Raw genomic sequence first — 11319 nt, 5'->3', positions numbered from 1 at the left:
TAAAGTTTAATTAAGGAAAGGAATATATAAAGGCCATCTTGTCAGAATACCAAGGGAGTCTGTATCTTTAGATACAACCCATACAAATTCTATTTCTTGTTTACTTCATTTTTATGTTAATTTAGATAGAAACAATAGAGAGACATGATTATAATGCAAACTAAAATTAAGATCTGGAGAATCAGACATTAGAGAAGTCCATGAGAAATATGTATGCATAATTCCCTTTCCAGTATTCTCTAAGAACACTACTCCCTTGAAGAAGGTCCCTGAACCTTCTTCAAGTTGATGAGATGCTCAGCTTTAAGTTTTAGAATATTCTTGGCAGTCATATTCACCACGGAGCCTGGAGCAAGACCAAAGAAGATCTGCTGTGAATCCTTTTGAGCACTGAGCATTTTGAGGAGTTCATCTTTCATGGTATCAGGTACAATATAACCATACTTCTTGGCAAGTTCAAGTTTTGCTTCAGGAAGTTTGTCAGGTTCTTCCAGGTAACCGCAATGCTTTGCATCAGTATAATATAGTACCAGTGCCTCTGGTGGAAGCATTCGTTTTGGAATGAGTTTTCCATGTAGAAAGAATGGGACATGTTTACACAAAATTTCCAGACTTTGGAGATCATAGAAAGCTATAGCCACAACACAGCCATTTTTATTTTTTTTTCAATAGCAGCAACGTCAAGTTCTAAAGCCAAATGCACTTCAATATTCAGTTTAGCCATGAAAACATCAGCTCCCTCTTCTACCAGTTGGACACCATAATCCCTTTTAAGTGGTTGAATGGTCACAACTCTACCATTGACAAGCTGGGTTAAGTCAATAGGCTGAGTAGGGTCAACTCGACTCATGTCAGTAAGACACTGAAGGTTTGTCTTTCAGGAAACTCATATTTTGAGTTTCAGATGTAAAATGGAGACTGACCTCTTTCAAAGCCCAATTGAGGCAGGGGCCCTCTCTGCCTTTCCATTGTATGACCTCTGCCACATTTTCTACCTTTTCTCGTACCTCTTGGTCTTCTCTCCAGTTTTCTGGAGCCAAGATTCGGCTTTAAGATGGCGAGACTAAGCCGCACCACAGTCGGCAGTAGGTCCAGGGTACTTCCCTGTCTCCTTCCATGGAGCAGGACGTGACCAAACTAATTGTTTCTTAAATAAATAATTTCTAACACAGCAATAGTCACCCTTGAATGTAGTATGCTAAATAACAACATTTGTTGTTGTTGTTGTTAGGTGCTATCATTAGGTGTTATCGACCTTATGCACAATAGAACATAACATAGACTAAAATTAATTTATGTCCTTACCCGACAACAAAAAACTAAAAGGTCTTTACTGTGCCCTTTGCCAAGCTGTACATTTTCCTGTGTTTTACTTCCATCCTGTTTCATTTTAACACTAGGTCATGATGTTATTGTATCATAAAGTCAATGGTTGTTTAGATTTATATGTTTCATCTTTAACTTTACACTATCCTCTGGAAAAATCTTTGTTCTTCCTGAAATACTTGAAAGGTCCATTAGCAAGGATTTGTTGGTTACAAATTCACTCAATTTTCATGAGACCAAAAAAAAAAAAATCTTCATTTCTTTCTTTGCTCCTAGTTTCACCAGGTACATGTTTCAAGTTTGTGGGGTTTTTTCCCCCATCTCGACATTAAGGGTATTATTCCATTTATTTCTGACTCATGCTAAGAAATCAGGTGTTAGTCTAACTCCCATTCCCTACTTGGCACTGTAGGATCAGTACTAGATTTCAAAATACAAGGTCGGCAGTTCAAACCCATGAGCAACTTCTCAGAAACCTTATATAGGGATGTTATGAGTCATATTGGAAGAGATCAATGTTTATGACCATTCCAAAGAGAGGTGACCCAGCAGAATGCGGAAATCATAGGACAATGTATTTGATATCTCAAGCGAGTAAAGTTTTGCTAAAGGTAATAAAGAAATGGCTACAATCATACATTGACAGAGAACTTCCAGAGGTTCAAGCTGAATTCAGAAGAGGCCGTGGAACTAGAGATATCATTGCTGATATCCAATGGATCTTGGCTGAAAGCAGAGAATACCAGAAGTATGTTTACCTGTGCTTTATTGACTATGCAAAGGCTTTCGATTGTGTGGATCATGACAAGCTATGGACAACATTGAGAAGTATGAGTATTCCAGAACACTTAATTGTACTTCTAAGAAATCTGTACCTAGACCAAGAAGCAGTTGTTCGAACAGAACATGGGAACACTGAATGTTTTAAAACTGGGAAAGGTGTGAGACATGGTTGTATTCTTTCACCATACTTATTCAACCTGTATGCTGAGCAAATAATACGAGAAGCTGGGTTCTATGAAGAAAAACGTGGCATCAGGATTGGAGGAAGACTCATTAACAACCTGCGATATGCAGATGATACAACCTTGCTTGCTGAAAGTGAAGAGGACTTGAAACATTTACTTATGAAGATTAAAGAGCACAGCCTTCGATATGGATTACATCTCAATGTCAAGAAAACAAAAATCCTCACCACTGGACCAATAAACAACATTCTTATCAATGGAGAAAGGATTGAAGTTGTCAAGGACTTCATTCTTCTTGGATCAACTATCAACACTCACGGAAGTAGCAGTCAAGAGATCAGACAATGTATTGCACTGGGCAAATCTGCTGCACAGGAATTAAAGTATTGAAGAACAGAAATGTCAGCTTGAGGACTAAGGTGCACCTGACCCAGGCCATGGTGTTTTCAATAGCCTCATATGGATGCGAAAGCTGGACAGTGAATAAGGAAGATCGTAGAAGAATTGATGCCTTTGAGTTGTGGTGTTGGAGGAGAATACTGAAAGTGTCATGGACTGCCAAAAGAACCAATAGATCTGTTTTGGAAGAAGTGCAGCCAGAGTGCTCCTTGGAGGCCAGGATGGCTAAGCTTCGTCTCTCATACTTTGGACATATTTTCCGGAGGAAACAATTGTTGGAGAAGGATGTCATGCTGGGTAAGGTGGAGGGTCGGAGAAAAAGAGGAAGACCCCTAACGAGATGGATTGGCCAGGTGGCATCATAGATGGACTCAAGTGTGGCAGCGGTAGTGAGTTTGGCCCAGTATCGGACATTGTTTCATTCTGCTGTGCATGGGGTCGCTATGAGTCGGTTCCGACTCGATGGCACCTGACAACAAACAGCAACATGAGTCAGAATGAACTTGATGACACTTAATAACAAAAACTCAGAAATTAGAATCTTTGGGTGGTGCTAATGATTAATATATTCAGTAATAAATGTGGTTCCAAATTACACACAGATGCCTCAGAGGAAAAACCTGAACAATCTACTTTTGAAAATCAGTCACTGAAAATCCTATGGAGCAATTATACTCTGAAATCTGTAAGTTCATAATGAGTCATAATCGACTGCATGGCAAGTGGTTAGTCAGGAATTCCTCTTTTCCTTTTGGCTACTGTAACATCTCTTTTGATTAGGGCCCTAAGTTTCCCTAAAATGGGTATATTCTACTTAATAACATGTACATCCTACATTTGTTTGCTACCTGCTCCCTCCACCGAGTCGCTACTGACTTATAGCGACCCTATGCACAGCAGAATGAAACCTGCCCCATCCTGGTCCAACCTCACTATTATTGTCATGCTTGAGTCCAAAGATGATGCCGCCTGCCAAATCCATCTCATTGGAGGTCTTCCTCTTTTTCTCTCATCCTCCACCTTACTAAACATGATGTCCTTCTCCAGTAAATGGTAACCTCCTGACAATGTGTCCAAAGTATGAGAGATGAAGTTTGGCCATCTTGGCCTCCAAGGAGCACTATGGCTGCACTTCTTCCAACACAGAACCGTTGGTTTTATTGGCAGTCCATGGTACTTTCAATATTCTCCTCCAACACCACAACTCAAAGGTGTCAATTCTTTTACGGTTTTCCTTATTTATTGTTCAGCTTTCACATGCATATGAGGTTATTGAAAATGCCATGGCTTGGGTCAGGTGCGCTTCAGTCCTCAAACTAACATCTTTGCTCTTCAACACTTTTAAAAGGTCTTGTGCAGCAGATTTGCCTAATGCAATGCGTCGTTTGATTTCTTGACTGCTACTTCCATGAGTGTTGATAGTTGATCCAAGAAGAATGAAGTCCTTGACAACTTCAATCTTCTCTCCATTGATAAGAGTGTTGTTTATTGGTCCAGTGGTGAGGATTTTTGTCTTCTTTACATTGAGATGTAATCCACACCAAAGGCTGTGCTCTTTGATCTTCATCAATAAATGTTTTAAGTCCTCTTCACTTTCAGCAAGCAAGGTCATATCATCTGCATATCTCAGGTTGTTAATGCGTTTTCCTCCAATCCTGATGCCACATTTTTCTTCATAGAACCCAGCTTCTCAGATTATTTACTCAGCTTATAGGTTGAATAAGTATGGTGAAAGGATACAACCCTGTCTCACACCTTTCTTAATTTGAAACCATTCAGTGTTTCCATGTTCTGTTCTAACAACTGCCTCTTGGTCCAGGTACAGATTCATCATGAGCACAATTGTGTTCCCGAATACTCATACTTCACAATGTTGTCCATAGCTTGTAATGATCCATACTTTCAAAAGCCTTTGCGTAGTCAATAAAGCACAGGTAACCATCTTTCTGATATTCTCTGCTTTCAGCCAAGTTCCATTGGATATCAGCAAAGATATCCCTCATTCCACTGCCTCTTCTGAGTCTGGCTTGAATCTCTGGAAGTTCTCTGTCAATATATGCATGTAGCCATTTCTGTATTACCTTTAGTAAAACTTTACTCTATATGGGATATCAAAGAGATTGTCCGATGATTTCCTTATTGCATTGAGATATCAAAGAGATTGTCCTATGATTTCTGCATTCCGTTGGGTCACCTTTCTTTGGAATGGGCACAAATATGGATCTCTTCCAATCATTTGGACAGATAGTTGTCTTCCAAATTTCTTGGCAAAGATGAGTGAGTGCCTCCTGTGCCGCCTCACTTTCTTGAAAGATTTCAATTCTGATTCCATCAATTTCTGGTGCCTTGTTCTTTGCCGATTCCTTCAGTGCTCCTTGGACTACATCCTTCAGTATCATTGGCTCTTGATCATATGTTACCTCATGAAATGGTTAAACATTACTGTTTCCTTTTTTTTTTTTTTTTTTTACGGTGACTCTGAGTATTCTTTCATTCCTCTTTTGGTGCTTTCTGCATGAGCCCATCATTTGCCCAGAGTATTTTTCAGTAATGAAAGTCGAAGCTTGAATTTTTTCTTCAGTTCCCCTAGCTCGAGAAATGCTGAGTGTGTTCTTCCTTTTTGGTTTTCTGGATCCAGATCTTTGCATATTTTGTTGTAATATTTGGCTTTATCCTCTCTAGCTGATCATTGAAATTTTCTTTTCAGCTCTTGTACCGCTTTATTTCTTCCATTTGCTTTAGCATCCCTACACTGGAGAGCAAGTTTCAGTGTCTCTTCTCACATCCATTTTGACCTGATATGACACTGTAGGATAAACGCTGGACTATTGATCACAAGGTCAATGAATGAAACCTACCATCTGCTCCTTGGAAACCGTATACAGGGTCAGTATGAGTTGCAGCTGACTCAACAGCATTTAACAATAATGACATGGTAATTTACTTATTTATTTTATTGAACAACAACATAGGTGTGATTATGAAAATACCTCATGGGGGAGGGAGGTGTAGGCAAACAAATATAAAAGTGTTATTTATGAAATGCTATGGTAGTTATCCTCCACTCATCTGTCAGTTTAATGAACTGTGGTGGTTTGCTTGTTGCTGTGATTCTGGAAGATATGCCACAAGTATTTTAAATACAGCAGGGTCACCCATGGTGAACATTATCCAGATGAAATCAAAGAGAGATGGACTACTTCAGAATATTTAGTCACTGAAAACCTTGTGAATAGCAGCAGAACACTGTCAGCACCAGAACAGTGAAACACGACAAAGAGCGCAACAATATTGTCAAATATAGTGCATGGCGTTGATACCCTCATGTTGGAAGGCCCTCAAAATATGACTAGGGAAGATCTGCCCCCTCAAAGTAGACTTAACTATGATGAAACAAATGGAATAAAGCCCTCAGACCTGCATTGCTCTAAATATGCATTGATAATTGGAGCATGGAATGTGCAAAGTATGCAACTAGGAACATTGGAAATTGTCAAAAATAAAATGCAATGTGTATTTATTGATGTTGTAGACATTATTGAGCTGAAATGGACTGGTATTGGCCATTTTGAATCTGACAGTCATGTGGTTTTCTATGCCAGGAATGACAAATTGAAGAGGAATGTCATTCCATTCATCATCCAATGCTGTCTGTGACAGGGTAATAGCCATATATTTACAAAGTAAACTAGTTAATACCACTATTATTCAAATTTACACATTTATCACTAAAGCCAATAATGATGAAATTGAAGAATTCTACCAACTTCTTCAGTGTTAAAGTGAACAAAAATTCAATCAAGATATATTGTTAATTACTAGTGATTGGAATGCAAATGTTAGAAATAAAGAGGAAGGGTCAGTAGTTGGAAAATGTAGCTTTGGTGATAGAAATGATGCTGGAAATCACATAATAGAATTTTGTAATACAGATGACTTATTCATTGCAAATAAATTCCTTAAACAACATAAAACATGACTATACACACGGACCTCACAAGATAAAACACACAGAAATCAATTTGACTAAAGATGGTGAAAAAACTTCATTATCATCAGTCAAAACAAGGCCAGGAGCTGACTGTGGAACACGTCATCAATTGCTCATATGCAAGTTCAGGCTGAAGCTGAAGAAAATTGAAACAAGTCCATAAGGGTGAAAATATGATCTTGCACATATTTCACCTGAATTTAGAGATCATCTAAAGTGCAGATTTGATTCATCATATAGTAAAGACTGAAACCAGAAGAGTTGTGGGGTGACATCAAGAACATCAAATAGGAAGAAAGTAATAAGTTATTAGGAAGACAAGAATGAAGGAAAAGACCAAATTGAGTATCAGAAAAGACTCTGAAACTTGCTATTCAGTGTAGAGATGCTAAAGCAAATGGAATAAATGAACACATAAAAGAACAGCAAATTTCAAAGTTCAGTTAGAAAAGACAAAGACAAATATTATAAGGAAATGTACATATACCTGGAAAAACAAAACCAAAAGGGAAGAACTTGCTTAGTATTTCTCACGCTGTGAGAGCATTCAAAAAGCTTCAAGCTTTGACTTGAAATATTGAAGGATTCTGTTGGAAAAATACTAAATGATGCAGAAAACATCAAAAGTAGATAGAAGGAATACACAGAGTCACTATATCAAAAACAAATGGTTGATGTTCAAACATTTCAAGTGGTAGCATATGATCAAGAGCCAGTGATACAGATTGAAGAATTCCTAGGTAATTGAATACATTGGCAAAGAACAAGGTGCTGTGATTTGATGAAATACAAATCAAAATCATTCATCAAACTGAAGCATCACTGGAGGCACTCACTCAACCTTGCCAAGAAATTTGGAAGACAACTACATGGCTTACTGACTGCAAGAAATCCATATTTGTGCTCATTACAAAGATAGGTGACCCAACAAAATGCAGAAATCATCAGATAATATAATTAATATCACATGCAAAGAATTTTTTTCTAGAGATGATACAAAGAACTTCCAAAGTCTCAAGATGGAATCAGAAGAGGACATGGAATGAAGGATATCAGTGCTGATGTCAGTTGGATCTTAGATGAAAGCAGAGAATACTAGAAAGATATTTATCAATGCTTTATTGACTGTGCAAAGGCTTTCAACTGTGACAAGCTATGGACAACATTGGCGAGAATGAGTATGCTGGAGCACTTAATTGTGCCTAAGAGGAACCTGTGCATAGACCAAGAGGCAGTTGTTCAAACTGAACAAAGGAACACCAAATTATTTAAAATTAGGAAAGGTGTGCACCAGGGTTTTATTCTTTCACCATATTTAGTTAATCTGTATGCTACCAAAAAATCTCAGAAGCTGGATTATCTAAAGAAAAATGAGACATCAGGATTGGAGAAAGCTATATGCAGTAGATATACCCTTGCTTGCTGAAAGAAGAGGAGTTGGAATACTTAATAATGAAGTTCAAAGACCACAGCCTTTGGTAAGGGTTATACCTCAGTGGTAGCATAGTGGTTACGAATCAGGCTGCGAGCCACAAGGTCAGCAGTTTGAAACTACCAACTGTTCCGTGGGAGAAAGATGAGGCTTTCTGCTCCTGTAAAGATTTACAGCCTCAGAAACCCTGTACAAGGTTGTTATGAGTCGGAACTGACTCCATGGCACATAACAACAACAACACCTCAGTGGAAAGAAAACAAAAACCCTAAACACTGGACCAATAAACTACATCCATATAAAGGGAGAAAAGATTGAAGTTGTCAGATCAACCATCAACACTCATGGGAGCAGCAGTCAAGAAATCAAATGATGTATTACACTGGGCAAGTCTGCTATACAACTCTTTTAAGTGTTGAAGAGCATAGATGTCAATTTGAGATTTAAGGTGTGCCTGACCTAAGCCATGGTAATTTCAATAACCACATGTGCATGTGCAAGTTTGATAATGAATAAGGAACACTATAGAAGAATTGATGCATTTGAGTTACGATGTTGGAGGAGAATATTAAAATTACCTTGGACTGCCAAAAGAAAAACAGATCTGTTTTGGAAGAAGTACAGCCAGAGTGCTCCTTGGAAGTCAGGATGGACAGACTTTGTCTCTCCTACTTCAGACATGTTGTCAGGAGGGACCAGTCACTGGAGAAGTATATCATGTTTAGTAAGGTGGAGGCTTAGAGAAAAAGAGGAAGACCCCTAACGAAATGGATTGGCACAGTGATTGCAGCAATGGGCTCTGGTGGAGCAATGATTGTGAGGTTGGCTCAGGGACAGGAGTATTTCATTCTTTTGTGCATGGGGTCAATATGAGTCGGTTCAGACTTGATGGCACTTAACAACAACAAAATGGTAGTTACAGATTTGCAGTAATTATTTTATTTATATTTATTTGGGTTTGAAGGTTGTTAATTCATATATTCCTTGGGTTTTGAGAAATCCATGCCTTTCATATTTTCGAATAGTGCCCAGTACCTTCTTTCCACTACTTTTTCTCTTCTCTATTTTTGAAAAATCTGGTTAGGTAAATACTTGCTCTCTCTACTTTAATTTCCCTCATTCGTAGTAATTACCTAATAGTTTTCATATCATTTTTCTATATGAGGAAATTTTTATAAATTATATAAATATATTTTGTAGTTCCCTATTTGGTCTTCAATTGTGAGTTATCTTTTTTTAACTTATTTATTAGTTTTTAATTGTATTATTATATTTATTCTATTATGTTATGTCTGGTTTAACTTTTTTTTGTTGTTACTCTGTCCTCATGTATTTCTACAGCTACACATGCTAAATCCATATATTTTATAATTTGTATCTTACTATTCCAAGGAGCCCTGGTATTATAGTGGATTAACCATTTGCCTGCTAACCACAAGGTCATCAGTTCAAACTCAGCAGCCATTCTACAGCTGAAAGAAAAGGCTCTCTGCTGCCATAAAGATTTACAATTTTGGCTTTCCTATAGAGCAGCTGTTTCTCTGTCGTATAAGGTTGCAATGAGTCAGAATGAACTCTGTGGTTACTATTCCAAACTTATTTTGAAGCTTGATCCTAGGGAATCTCACTCATGATGCCCCCCTCTGCCCCTTGTTTATAATTTGAGACTTCTTTGAGATACTGTGCTTCGAGACAAAATTTGCTCATGATTTTATTAGGTTACTTCCAACATGGGGTCCTACCGTGGCACTGTAGGATAAACCCTGTACTGCTAATTGCAAATTTGGCAGTTCAAACAAACTATCTGCTCCACGGAAACCCTATACAAAGTCACTATAAGTTGGATCCAGCTCAGTGGCACTTAACAACTACAGTTCCAAAATGTTCAATATGTGAATATTTTACTTGGGATTTTTTCAGACCACAGATAGAATGTAATCACTGATCTCAAACCCACATGAGGAGCAGGTTAGGTAGTGCATTCTCAAAGAACACTTTTTTCCCTTTCACACAGAATAACTATCCAGAGCAGTATAGGCAAGTATCATTAATAGAAATGTTGTGAATATTTTTTACATTGACTTCTATAAGGTGGTACCGTGCTCCTCTACCTCTCGTCATTATATGTGTCTTCTTTAAGAAGTCCTGGATTTTTGAAGGCCCTATGCTTTGTGCTCTTTCGCTGCACAGATTACACTTCTAAGCCAATGCCATGGACCACCTGAGCAGATAGAGCAACACCACTTATCCTGATACAGGGCATGTGCTGTCCTGGTAATGTCTGACCCCTAAGAACTTCCATCATTTTCTAGTCATCTCAGCTACACACTTAAATAAGTTTAAATCAATATTTTTGGATGTTATGGATATTTAATTCATAGTTTTGCTGAAGCAAAAAAAAAAAAAAGAGGCAATAATCATTTTAAGGATTGTAAATAAGTAGGCAGTCCATTCGCATTATTTATGGTAGTTATCTTTTATAAAGTCTCCCTAAATACTGAACTAGTGAATAGTGAACTATTTCTCCTCTAGGAAATACAGGATTTGGTTGCTGTAAGTCTGTGTTCACATTTTTTTTCAACCTGTCAATACATAAATTTGTGTTGTGTGTGCTTCTGTTTAAAGGCACTTTATTTAATATAGATTGCTGATTCATTAATATTGAACTCACTACAACTCACACATTAATTTTCTTGGTGCAGCACATCACATTTTTCCTGTGCTTAGGACTACTAGACAGAATTTCAGCACTGTTGTTGGAGCCATTTTATACAGTGAAATCACCAACAAAACCACCCCCCCAAAAAAAACAAAAAAGAAAACCCCCACAAAAATGCATGAGAAAAGCGTGGAACTAAATAGAGCACAAAAAAGAACATTTGTTTGCAGAAAGCAGACAGGCAGTCATTGCTTTGTTCCTCAGCAGAGAATATGTATCAGGCAACTCAAAAATTTTGTTGCTCTACACATGTCCACAAATGACTGTAAAAGCACTGAAAGTATTGATTTTAACAAGTAAGTGAACTCTGAGATATACAATCTGCAAATAACAGACATCAACTCTAAAATATTTAAGTTCCCTATCTTATAGTTAAATTGTTAGTTATTAAATTTAAAATGATTATAACAAGCTATTGTGCATAGAGCTAACTAAATTACACACATTTTTTTGCAATAAATCGGCTTTTGTGAAGAGTTGGTGA

General features: G+C 37.6%; 1 pseudogene; it reads right to left on the bottom strand.

Annotated features, from left to right (window-relative positions):
• Positions 1-248: 248 nt before the first annotated feature.
• On the bottom strand, positions 249-1389 carry LOC102842796 (annotated as a pseudogene).
• Positions 1390-11319: the final 9930 nt, after the last annotated feature.

The sequence above is a fragment of the Chrysochloris asiatica genome, unplaced genomic scaffold (genome assembly GCF_000296735.1).
Source record: "Chrysochloris asiatica unplaced genomic scaffold, ChrAsi1.0 scaffold00185, whole genome shotgun sequence".
In the NCBI taxonomy this organism is placed as follows: Eukaryota; Metazoa; Chordata; class Mammalia; order Afrosoricida; family Chrysochloridae; genus Chrysochloris; species Chrysochloris asiatica.
The sequence above is the reverse complement of the archived record's forward strand: the minus strand, read 5'-3'. Positions and strand labels throughout refer to the sequence as shown.